General features: G+C 31.2%; 3 long non-coding RNA genes across 3 annotated transcripts; all 3 read left to right on the top strand.

Annotated features, from left to right (window-relative positions):
• The first annotated feature begins 2,885 nt into the window (after positions 1-2,885).
• On the top strand, positions 2,886-3,641 carry LOC11410665 (uncharacterized). The gene is made up of 2 exons (XR_003012283.2): positions 2,886-3,042; positions 3,156-3,641. It is a non-coding gene; the product is annotated as an uncharacterized lncRNA (long non-coding RNA).
• Positions 3,642-5,538: 1,897 nt separating this feature from the next.
• Positions 5,539-7,090, top strand: LOC11416593 (uncharacterized). Its single transcript, XR_003012208.1, has 3 exons — positions 5,539-5,697; positions 5,806-6,353; positions 6,445-7,090. It is a non-coding gene; the product is annotated as an uncharacterized lncRNA (long non-coding RNA).
• Positions 7,091-9,382: 2,292 nt separating this feature from the next.
• Positions 9,383-9,995, top strand: LOC11408663 (uncharacterized). The gene is made up of 2 exons (XR_003012574.2): positions 9,383-9,542; positions 9,654-9,995. It is a non-coding gene; the product is annotated as an uncharacterized lncRNA (long non-coding RNA).
• Positions 9,996-12,762: the final 2,767 nt, after the last annotated feature.

The following is a 12,762-nucleotide window of genomic DNA, read 5'->3' on the forward strand; positions in this document are numbered from 1 at the left end:
AGGCAGTAGGATCAGAATATGTGGAAGCCAACGTAGAGGAAATCTATGCTTTGTTTGCTGATGTACTTAACCAAATGGATATGGTGGAGCTTAGGCACAATTCTATTAAGTAGCTAGAAGCTCCTAGGATTGCTATTGTTGCTGATGATCTTGGTGAAACATCTCTTCTTCCCTTTTGTCTCAAACTATCTTCACAAGATCTGACTTGCAGCCAGAACATCTGTTTGTCAGGAGAAGTTTACTGGAAGATCATGCTCTAGAGGTATTTAAGACTGAAATTAAAGAAGAACTTGCAGCTCAGAGGAAGAAGAAAGAAGAACTTGAAGCTCATATTGGGAATGTAATTGCTAGACAAGAGTCAATGGAAGCAAAACAAGATGAGATGAGATATGACATGCCATGAAGGCAAGGGTGAACTTAGATTGTCACTAGACTACTCATTTTATACACGAGTTAAAAATCATATAAATCATTGGGTTTTTTTACTCAATGATTTAATCAACCACAAAAATTGGTCATACAATATGTTCTACTAGTGCATAACATGTTCTTACTCCAATGGTGCATTTTATCAACAAATACTTTTACCATAGTAAACAAAATTTGTCCCTATACTATCACAAAAGGGTAAAAAAAGTAATGAATAGATGGTTACAAAATAATTAATTGGGTTAATAGGTCTTTACCCCCTATAATATAGGGCACTTTTGGTTTTGCCCCTTGTAAATTTTTTTTTTTAGATTCCGTCCTTGTAAAATGAAGATTCTTCAAGATTGCACCCTGAGCCCTGTGACTCAGCAGAATCTATGATGTGGCAATTGTTTTTTATTTTTCATTTTTTTTTGGATGCCAAGTGTAAAAAATAATTTACATGTCATTTTTTACAAGAAGAAACTTATTGCATTTCATTCAAAATAATAGTAGAGATGCAAGATGGAATCCTAATATGAATATGGAAACTAGCAAGACGCAAAGCCACTCTAGCAAAGCTATGAGCGACTTCGTTGGCTTGTCTCCGAATGAACCTAACATCAGAGGTTACTAAATCATAAGCTAATAGACGTCTACAATCATTAATAACTGCGCTAAAATTAGAGACGCCACTAGTACTACCATAAAGACTGTCTACCACAATTTTGGAGTCAAGCTCAAAGTCCACAATACCTAGTTGCAAATCACGAACCCACTGCATTGCTGATAACAAACCCAAAGCCTCACCCAAATCGACATCAAGGAGCGGAGTCATCCATTCAGTCTTGGCTAAAACAAAACGACCTTCTTCATCTCGAATGCAAACACCAATACCAACCCGATTCCAAGCTTGAGAAAAGGACGCATCAACATTACAAGTAAATCTACCGGGACTTGGTTTAATCCACTTCAAATCATTCGGGGTGGAAGGATTTTGAGGGCTAGGATGCCGAATATTCTGAGCATTCCTCCAGCTAGTAAGAAGAGAACCTGCACGAGCACAAATATCTTGAGCGGTATCAGTGATGTTGTTCCATACCTTATTGTTTCGATGCTTCCAAATACTCCAAAGAGTCACACTAAAAATTTGCTTTTGCTGCTGATCCAGGTGTTGTAAGATAGCAAACACATTGGTTGGAAAACTGACATTAATATCAAAGACAGCCATCAAAGGGCTCCATAAGCCAATATGTTGCCAACAAAGCATACTTTTACTGCACATAAAGAACAAATGGTTGCTATCCTCTCCGAAATCATCACACACTGCACACCTGTCAGTGCATTGAACTCCTTTAGATTGCAAACGAATTCTCATGGGCAAGCAATTACGGCAAGCTCGCCAAAGGAAATTCTTAACTTTCGGGGGCAATTTTAAGCTCCAGATACAATTCCAGTTACCCGGTACACGGTGTTGAACACTTGCCATATCATGATTCAGAATATCTTTATAAGCACTTTTAACTGAATAATTACCATCCCTTTCAAATTTCCAAACAGGCATATCATGAGTTACCGAAGGAAGCAACGGAGTGTTAAAAATATTTCTGGCAGTACTAGAGTCAAAGAAAGTATTAATGAGCTCCATATTCCACTGTTTCTGGGGTGTAATCAACAAGTCAGAAACAGTGATGGAAGGCCACTCCGATTGATGATGAGTTGAAGGTAAAATTCGTTCAATTTTACTGATCCAAGGATGATCCCAAACTGATATCGTTCAGATTAAATAGTTGGAATTTAAAAATATTTATATCCAAATTTTTAAAAATTAAAATATTTTCCAGAATTTTCATTCTTTGTAGAAAAAATTAAAAAAACTTTTTTATTTCGAAAAAAATCTGAATGTTTTTTAATTTCGAAAAAGATAAGACAATTTTCTATTTCGGAAAAAAATCTAAATGTTTTTTAATTTTTGGAATAAAAATCTAATTTTTTTTCGATTTAAAAAAATAGTTTGAATTTTTTCAGATTTTTTAAAATATGATTTTCGTTTTTTTAAATTTTATTTTTTATTTTAATTTTTTTAAATAAAAATGACGTAAAAAAACTATTTTTTTACACGTGGCAAGCAAAAAAAAATAAAAAATAAAAATAAAAAGCCATGTAGGTGTCACATCATAGATTCTGCTGAGTCACAGGGCTCAGGGGGCAATCTTGAAGAATCTTCATTTTACAAGGACGGAATCTAAAAAAAAAAAATTACAGGGGGCAAAATCAATAGTGCCCTATATTAAGGGGGGTAAAGACCTATTAACCCTAATTAATTGTTATGATTGGCAAAGTTTGTTAAGTGACTACTATCTTATTAAATGTGTTAAATACACAAACTCAACACATTGATATACTCAAGAGCTATTTAATTGTAATAATAATTTTGTGAAGGGTTTTTAACTCTTCATAAGAGCTAAAAATTAGTTTAATTTTTTTCGAGAATATGAAATACACTATAAAAGATCAAATCATACTCTATATTTCACAATGAAAGACGAAAAACTATGATTGAAACTCTCAAATTTGTTTATGCAATGATTCTTTTTCTTTCCTTATTTCTTATCACATCAGAAGTTGGTGGTTGTAAGCCATATTTTCATCCATTTTGAATTTCCTTCTTTGCTTTGTAGTTCATACACAACTTTTTTTTTTATCATGTTTTAGCAACATTATTTTATTATATTTCTTCATTGTAGTGTATATTGGATGTGAAACGGATCGCGATTATCCACCGTTAGCAAACAAGACTTTTTATCTGAAGTGCATTGATAAAAAATGTGAATGGACTGTCACTGATTCTCTAAGTACAAGATCCGGAAGAATGCAAAAACTTTCCATATAAGAGAATGAGTTTTTGAAATGTGCATTATATGTTATGTTCGAATATTACAAGTGTTGTCATTTATTTATTGTATTAGAACAATGGTTTTATTTATTTTTCCTAGAACCTTGCTTTTCTTATTTTATACTCTAATATTATTGTAAGACAACAAAGATTGTGTTTTAATAAAATTGTGAAATCCCTGCAAAATCGCAGGTTTTTACAGGATTCTAGGAATTAATTTATACGTGTCAACTTCGACCTAGTTCGCATAAAATCACAAATTACCTTGGCTTTTAGGTTTTGAGTCATTTATGTATAAGTATTTTATGAACTTGAAACTAAGTCATTTATGACCATACATAATTTATAACAAATATTTAGCATTGTTTTGAATTTTGTACAATCCATCGATTTTGATTGCGATTTTCGATTTTTCTATCATATATCGATTCTACAAAAGTAGTTGTGTAAAATCCTTCGATTTCGATTTTCGATTTTACTATTCCCTTTCGATTTGAAGCAAGATCCAAATCACCATTCTAACAACCTGTCTTTCTAACTAAAGATAAGTTTAAGACACAACGGATTTGATGAAAACAGCTCAACAGAAATAAATAGATAGATACTTGAGGGATATCAATGTCATTATCATCGTCATCCTCACAAGCAACAACAACATTTATGTGACAATGGTATGAAGGGATTTCCATCTTGGCAACATCCCTTGCTAAATTCAAAATACAATCAAACTTTTTAGCTTATTTGAGAGTAGGATTGTCTTATATAATCCATCTTTCAACTCAAATCATGATGCTTGATTATCCTTGCTGGAACTCTATTACTAAAGAACATGTCCTTTAAATGTGTTCATGTATTTGCATTACGTTCAAAATTCTTATTTGTAACCATGACATGCCTACAAGAACATGTGCATATGTTTGTTTTAGTTATTTCTCACCTTAACAAAATTTGATTACTCGCATTTGGGGATCCATGCTTTGATAAGCCATACCGAATGAGAAGTCATTTGATCTCTTTTATCGATTTTTAAACTAAGATATTACTAGAACATGCATATTTTGTAAAACGAGTTTATGAGAGTGACTTCATACTATTATTCAATGTTTCAAGAAGTTTAAGTTATTTTTCCGAATAAGTTGTAATTATAAATTAAAGACTTTTTATTTAAGTGCTTTGTGAATGTATTGATGTGGAGTTTCAAGCCAAGTGAAGCTCGTCTCTTTTCATGGAAGTGTTTCAAAACGCTAAGTATTTCAAATCGAAAATATCTTAGAATATAGGCTAAAATATGGTTTTAGTCCCTGCAAATATGCCTCGTTTTGGTTTTAGTCCCTGTAAAAAAAATTGTTTTTGGTCCCTGCAAAATTTTTTGTTTTGAAAATAGTCCCTGGGGGACTATTTTCAAAAACAAAAAATCTTGCAGGGACCTTTTTTAAAAACAAAATATTTTGCAGGGACCAAAAACTTCAAAATTGGTTCAGTTATAATGTACCACGTATGCAAATAATCACAAAAGTCAGGTCAGGGACTATTTTCAAAAACAAAAAATTTTGCAGGGACCAAAAACAAAAAAAAAATTACAGGGACTAAAACCAAAACGAGGCATATTTGCAGGGACTAAAACCATATTTTAGCCTAGAATATATATTCCACTTTAGGGTTTAGAGTGGCTAAGTTTTACTTCTTATAAATCAATTGAGAATTTAAAAATTATATAGTTTAAACTTTTTTTTTGTCAAGTAGTCTAGTGGTTAGAACTCACAGAATTAAATGTGGAGAAGTTGAGTGTCCGGGGTTCAAACCCTGACCCCTGCATATTAACATGTAATAACCCTAGCAACTGAACTAAGTTTATGGGAATATATAATTTAAACTTTATCAAAATCAAATATGAATAAAATAATTATTTCAGTAAAAGTATTTTAAGAATCCTATAATAAGTATACAAAACATAGATTGTCACTAGACTATATGAGTTAGCAATCCTATAAATCATTAGTCTTTTTTACTCAATGATTTAATCAACCACAAAAATTGATCATATACTATGTTCTACTTATGCAAAACATGTTCTTACTCTAATGGTGCATTTTTTCAACAAATACCTTTACCATAGTAAAAAAAATTGTCCCTTTACTATCACGAAAGGGTAAAAAAGTAATGAATAGATATTAATTAATTGTGATAAAAAAAATTGTGAAAAGTTTTTAACTCTTCATAAGTGCTGAAAACTAGTTAATTTTTTAGGAGAGTATGAAATACACTATAAAAAGATCCAATCGTATTCAATTTTTCACATGAAACGACGGAAACTATGACTGAAACTCTCAAGTTTTTTTATGCTATGATTCTTTTTCTTTCCTTGTTTCTTATCACAACAAATGTTGGTGGTTGTAAGCCATGTTTTCATCCATTTCGAATTTCCTTCTTTGCTTCGCAGTTCATACACAACTTTTTATCATGTTTTAGTAACATTATTTTATTATATTTCTTCATTGTAGCGTATTATGGATGTGAAACGGATGCCGATTGTCCACGGTCTATGAACAAGGATTTTTATCTGAAGTGCGTTGATAAAAAATGTGAATGGACTGCAAAGATCTAAGTACAAGATCCGAAAGAATGCAAAAACTTTTGGTATAGGAGATTGACTCATTCTGTTAGCAAAACAAATTTGCATTATATGTTATGCTCGAATATTACAAGAGTTGTCATTTATTTATTCTACTAGAACAATGATTATATTTATCTTTTCCTAAATTCATAAACCTTGCATTTATGATTCTGTACTCTAATCTTGTTATAAGACATCAAAGAGTTCTATTTGACACTCAAGTTCTCCATGTAAGCCCAAAACTATCGACTTTGTAGTAGATCACCCTTTATTATTTTTTATAAGAGCAGAATTTAGTGGAACGATACTCTTTAGTGAACATGTGCTCAATCCTTTTGATGGGTGATAGGATTATCTCGTCTTTACCTGCGAAAAGTTGACAGCAGTTCATCTTCCTCAACTTTTAGTTACGTGATCGATTATATTTGTTGCAAGGTTATACTGTTTCTGCAACTTCGACTTAGGTCTTTGCGTTAGCTAGGGTTTGCATTGAGTTTTGACTTATAATTTTATGTTTGAGTTTCAGCAAAATCGTGGCACAATTCGGCAAATCCTGGCATGATTTTGAATCAACAACTTGGAGGTTTGTCACCGCAAAAATCGTGGCACGAGAGGATAAAATCGTGGCACAATTTTGGATAATGTTTAGTATTGTATTGTGTACTAACATGAAATCACAACACGATTGGTGCAACTGATCATGGCACGATTTGACATGATCTAAAACACTATTTAAGTACTCCTTGATCGATTTGTTGAGTACGCTTGGTGAATCTCATGGAAACCAAATGAGGGAACTTTTAGGGTATTTAGATATTCTAGGTTGAGGGTCTTTAGGTGAGGTTCAAAGCTTCATGATGTTATCTTAGAGAACCAAAAGAGGAGGCTCTTGGGAAAGGGTTTGTGCCTTTTGGGGAGAGATTCATGGGGTTAGAAAACACATGAGTGGAGAGTATTGTGAAAAAACTTGGTTGAGTGAAATCATTTAGTCTCTTATTCATGAGAAGAGATTGAAAAATGGGTAGAATTAGGTTTGTTCTTTGTGAGCTTGTTGAAACTAATTTATTGTAATCCTTTTGTATCTATTTGTAAAGAACTCGTTGATAATGAAGCAGAGAGATCTCTCTCCCGCACAATAGGTCATTGTTGGACCGAACAGGGTTAACATTTTTTTGTGTGTTTGTTTTTCTACTCTCTTTATCTTGTTTATTCTTTGGTGTGTTTTGCTTTACACTTGGTTGCTAGATTAGTCTAGACATGCCGTTGCTTCTAGTTATTTCAGTTATTGATACTTGTCCTACAAATCTAAATTTCATTGGTGTGAGATTTAAGGTGTCCAAATTCACATTAATTTGCTTTTTTTCGGCCACCATTTTCAGCTGCTTTCACAACGCCTTTCTCTGGCTTTGCGCTCTGATATCTGTGTTGATAACAAAAAATTATCTGGATTCAATTAATACATTTTTTATTCAATTTATGATTCAAGTATCTATTTAATTTGTATATGTCTATTTCTATACAATACCTAATAAGTGATGCATTGTTCCTAGCTTGTGGATAGTCATTAACTAGATACAACTACATGTACTACCAATGGATATAGTAATCAAGAGTGTGACAGATCCTTTTTTTTTTTAAAAATAAAAAAATAGTGTGTCAGATATAGAATTGTTTGACTTGCTTATTTAGCCTGCATACTTAAACAATTTGTCATCAAACAAAATATTCATTTTGTTTTTGCTATTATCAAAACCTCAAAGATATATACTGTATTGTAACGGTACTAAAATTGATATAAGGGAATCTAAATTAATTGATAATGTTTCACTTTGAACACACAATGAGATAGTAAAATTGTAGGAAATAAAATTGCAGGAAAATAAGGATAGTAAAACAAGAGAAGAGGTTAGGAGAAGAATGTTGACATCACAATTTCCATATCCTCTTTCCTTGGCATTCTCTTATTTATAAGGGTTTATATTCAAATTTCCTATATTGCCCTTTAAGCTATTTGACTCATTACATGTATCTAAACTAACTTAGTTCTTACACTTCTATTTTAGTGGGTAATCCCCGTGAAATCCTTTCAAAATCGCTAGTTTTAAAAAAAGTTTTGAAGGATTTTAGAATTTTTTTTATACGTGTCAATTTTGACCTAGTTTGCATAAAATCGTAGGTTTCCTTCATATTTGGGCTTTGAGTAATTTATGTATAAGTATTTTGTAGAATTGAAACTGAGTCATTTATGACTATATGTAATTCATAATAAATATTTAGCATTATTTTTGTTTTGGTACAATTCAATGATTTTCATTGCGATTTTACCATTTTCGATTTTGCTCCTATATCGATTCTACAAAAGTAGTTTAGTAAAATCATTCGATTACGATTTTATGATTTTGGATTTTGTTATTCTCTTTCGACCTGTAGCAAAATCTCAATTTTGACAACATGTCTTTCTAACTAAAGATAAGTTTAAGACACGACTGATTTGATGAAAATAGCTCAACATAAATAAATAATAGTTACTTGAGGGACATCAATGTCATTATCATTGTCATCCTCTCAAGCGACAACAACATCTATTTGACAATGGTACGAAGGGATTTCCATCTTGGCAACATCCCATGCTAAATGCACAACTTTTTTCTTCATTTGTCCCTAAGAAACGCATTCAAACTTTTTTGCTTCAGCCAATCAAGAAGTTCTGTGAGAGTATAATTGTCTTTTATAATCCAACTTTCCCAAACATTTCAAATCAAATCTTGATGCTTGATGATTCTTGTTGAAACTCTATTACTAATGAACATGTTCTTTAAATGTGTTCATGTATGAATGTGACTATCAAATCATAAGGCCAGGGTGAAATAGGTAATCTTCAAATGTTTCACAAATTCATCGTAGTGAACAAATATGAATAAAATAACTTTTTTTAGGGAAAATATGAATAAAATAATTATTTCATTAAAAGTATTTTAAGATATAAAAATTTCAAGTTTATTGTGGGGATGTGCAAAGGTAAACTTAGATTGTCACTAGACTACTAATTTTAAATATGAGTTAAAAATCTTATAAATCTTTGAGTTTTTTTTACTCAATAATTTAATCAACTACAAAAATTGATCATACATTATGTTCTACTTGTGCATAACATGTTCTTACTGCAATGGTGCATTTTTTCAACAAATACCTTTTCCATAGTAAAATAAAAATAAAAATAAAAATTGTCCCTATACTATCACAAAAGGTTAAAAAAGGTAATGAATAGAGATTTACGAAAGAATTAATTGTTATGATTAGCAAAATTTGTTAAGTGACTACCTTATTAAATGTGTTAAATAGACAAATACAACACATTGATGTACTAAAGAGATGTTTAATTGTAATGATAATTTTGTGAAGGGTTTTTAACTCTTCATAAGTGCTAAAAATTAGCTAGTTTTTTTAGGAGAATGTGAAATACACTATAAAAGATCCAATCATATTTTATATTTCACATAAAACGACGAAAAACTATGACTGAAACTCTGAAGTTCGTTGTAACCAAAAAGAAAACTCTGAAGTTTGTTTACGCTATGATTCTTTTTCTTTCCTTCTTTCTTATCGCATCAGAAGTTGGTGGTTGTAAGCCATGTTTTCATCCATTTCAAATTTCCTTCTTTGCTTTGTAGTTCATACACAACTTTCTTTTATCATCTTTTAGTAACACTATTTTACTATATTTATTCGTTACAGCGCATTTTGGATGTGAAACGGATGCGGATTGTCCACGGTCTACAGACAAGAATTTTTTTTTGAGATGCATTAATAAAAAATGTGAATGGGCTGCAAAGCGTCACTGATTCTCAGAATACCAAATAAAGGAGAATGCAAAAACTCCCTATAGAGGAGAATGAGTTATTATGTTATCGAAAAAATGTGCATTATATGTTATGTTCGAATATTACAAGAGGTGTCATTTTTTCTATTTTACTAGAACAATGATTTTATTTTTATTTTTCTAAACTCATGAACCTTGCATTTATGGTTTTGTACTCTAATATTATCGTAAGAAAACAAAGAGTTTTAATTATATTATCTTATTCTCTCTTAATTTTGGAGGTATCATTATATCATATCAAATTCAAGCATAACATAACTTAATTCCAGCCCCACTTGCCTATAAGAATAGCTTTAAGAATTAGGTTAGGAAATAGTTTTTATTTTACTTCAAAACCTACAATTTTATTTTATCACATTCTGTTACACTTATCATTTTCAATCACTTCAAATTATAAGTTTCTTATGTTTTTTTGCTCAAAAAAAAATTGTTTATTATGTTTTAATTAGATTTAATACTCTCACATGCCCTGTTGGATTTTAGAATATATAAAAACTATAATGTCGCTACAAAATTATTGTTACTTACCACAATAACAGTAAATAGTTTAATTGGTTGTGTGATGTAACACCCTTTTTTTTTTTTTTTTTAAGGAATAACACCCTGATATTTAATAACTAGTGTATTATTTATAATCTACCTTTTCTTAAAATCAGAGTGAAACTAACTCTTGAAATTCTTTTCGAAAAATGATGATTCAACACTTTGACAAATTTTATAAAATGATTTCATAGCACTAATTTACTCATAACTTAGATAGTTGACATTAAAAATATTTCAAGTACAACTATCTGAGTTTAAATATATTTCCACAACAAAGATACAAGGTTCTCAAAATAATGAGGAAAAAGTAAATCAAGTGACAAATGGCATCAAGCCTGAGTGCTTCAGATCGCCAATCCAAGTTGTCGTTTCACATGTCTTTAGTTTCGAACCAATTTGCGACGCAACTACTAAGAACTTGTAGCATAATCCAAGTCCACAAGTAAATTAGAAGATCACGATCCTAAAATAGTATATATAAAATAATACAAACATACAACATAACATAGCTTATGAGAAGACATGACATTTAATTCAACGAATAAAAGAAACGTACAATTAACCTAAAATTCAAGGCTCGTGTAAATGATTCTAGTATTTACCACTACGTAAAGTGTGTTGGATAACCTACACTAAAAAAAATCATGATCTCAATAAATGGTCAAACAAACATGTAGTCTCCATTCTAGCACGTCTAGACCTCTCATGATGGTAGAGCAACCAAGACTCGATAAAATTCCAAAACATTAAGGTAAAATTTACACATAGGATAACCACACCTTAATGTAGTCTAGGTGACTCACACCTCGTTCTATAATGTCTTCAATTTCTAAGAAATTTGGGACATAACTACTAACAGCCTGGGGCATAATCCAAGTCCACAGATAAATTAGAGGATCATGTTAAAAAATATATATATAAAAGAAAATTGATATACAACATAACATGACATGTCATAAAACATGACATTTAAGTCAACGAATACGAGAAATTTAAAATTAGTCTAAAATAAAAGACTTGGGTAAATGATACCAGTATTTACCATTTCATAGAGTGTCGTGGATAACCCCCACTAAAAAAGTAATGATCTCCACTAATCCCTCACAATGGTCGAGCAATCATGTGGCTGTTGGTTTTTTAAAATTTTCAATCCTCTTAGCGAAATAAATCTTGATGAATGGATCTTGATTAAATCATAAATCAAAACTCACTTAAGGATTCATGTGTTTATCTCTTGAAGTGCAGATCCTTTGAAGTTGAACTGAAAGAGTGAGTGGTCACGAGTACTGCTTGATGACAGCACCTTTACTCAGTCCACACACGAACAACTTCCTTCACTCACAGTGCTAGCTCCTACGAGATGAAGGCTTAGAGAGAAATGGGTAGTTTTAGGGTTTCATAAATCTAGGGTTTCTGAATGTGAAATTAGGTTAAGTGGTGTACTATTGCTTCATCACAGGAATTCTATTTATATAACTACTTGTGTGCTTATTAAGTCAAGCGTTATTGGACTTATGTAAGCTCAATAACCTGTTTGATGATTTGCTAGCTAATTAGCTTCACATACTAAATGCACCCCCAAATAACAAATCTTATTTATTTGTCTCATTTATTATTACATGGTCCTTTTTCAGACTTCACATATATTGATGGATCAATTTTTATAATTAACCCTTTTATATATGGGTTTTTTAAGCATCCAAATTATTTTTTTACTCCTAAATGTGCTTATAATAAGGACAAAAGTTATGTGCATTTTCTTATGTATTTTTCATGTGATTCTTAATTCAAAATACATATTTTTATGGATATAACAAAGTTTTAAAAAAATTATGGATTTGAAAAAATCATGGATTTAGTTTTAAAAAAAACATATGAAAAGGACCTAATAAAATGCACCTATGTTTTTTCTTATAAATAAATATCATTTGCTTCCTTAAAAAAAATATATCATTTGCATATCTATTTTTAGGTTGTTTTTGAACTTTCAATAACTTTTTAATAAAAAAATATGTTATATGATACTCATCCATTTTTTTTAGTCAACGAGAATGTGTACTTTTTTTAAACTCTTGAAACTTTAATCTACCTAAAGCATAGTTCGATAATGCATATGAATTATTTTAAAAACACATTTACATTTACATTCAATGCTTGTTCCGGACCGACATAAAACCTAAGGTGAATGGCCCCAAAAAGTTAAGGCTCATATTCCTCAGGAGAAAGCACTATGATGGTGCACCCAAAGTCATGTGTGTATGCCGCAGAGACATCTCTTACAACCTCCAGGATTCACGCCACGAAATTATGAGGTAGTTATCGACCTCCATGGCTATATAAGCATGACTCAGCATCACGCTCAAGATACACTTTTATTCACCCAGTTTTCACACACAATCCACCTCTTTCACATACCGACTT

This window comes from Medicago truncatula, chromosome 5 (genome assembly GCF_003473485.1).
Source record: "Medicago truncatula cultivar Jemalong A17 chromosome 5, MtrunA17r5.0-ANR, whole genome shotgun sequence".
NCBI lineage: Eukaryota > Viridiplantae > Streptophyta > Magnoliopsida > Fabales > Fabaceae > Medicago > Medicago truncatula.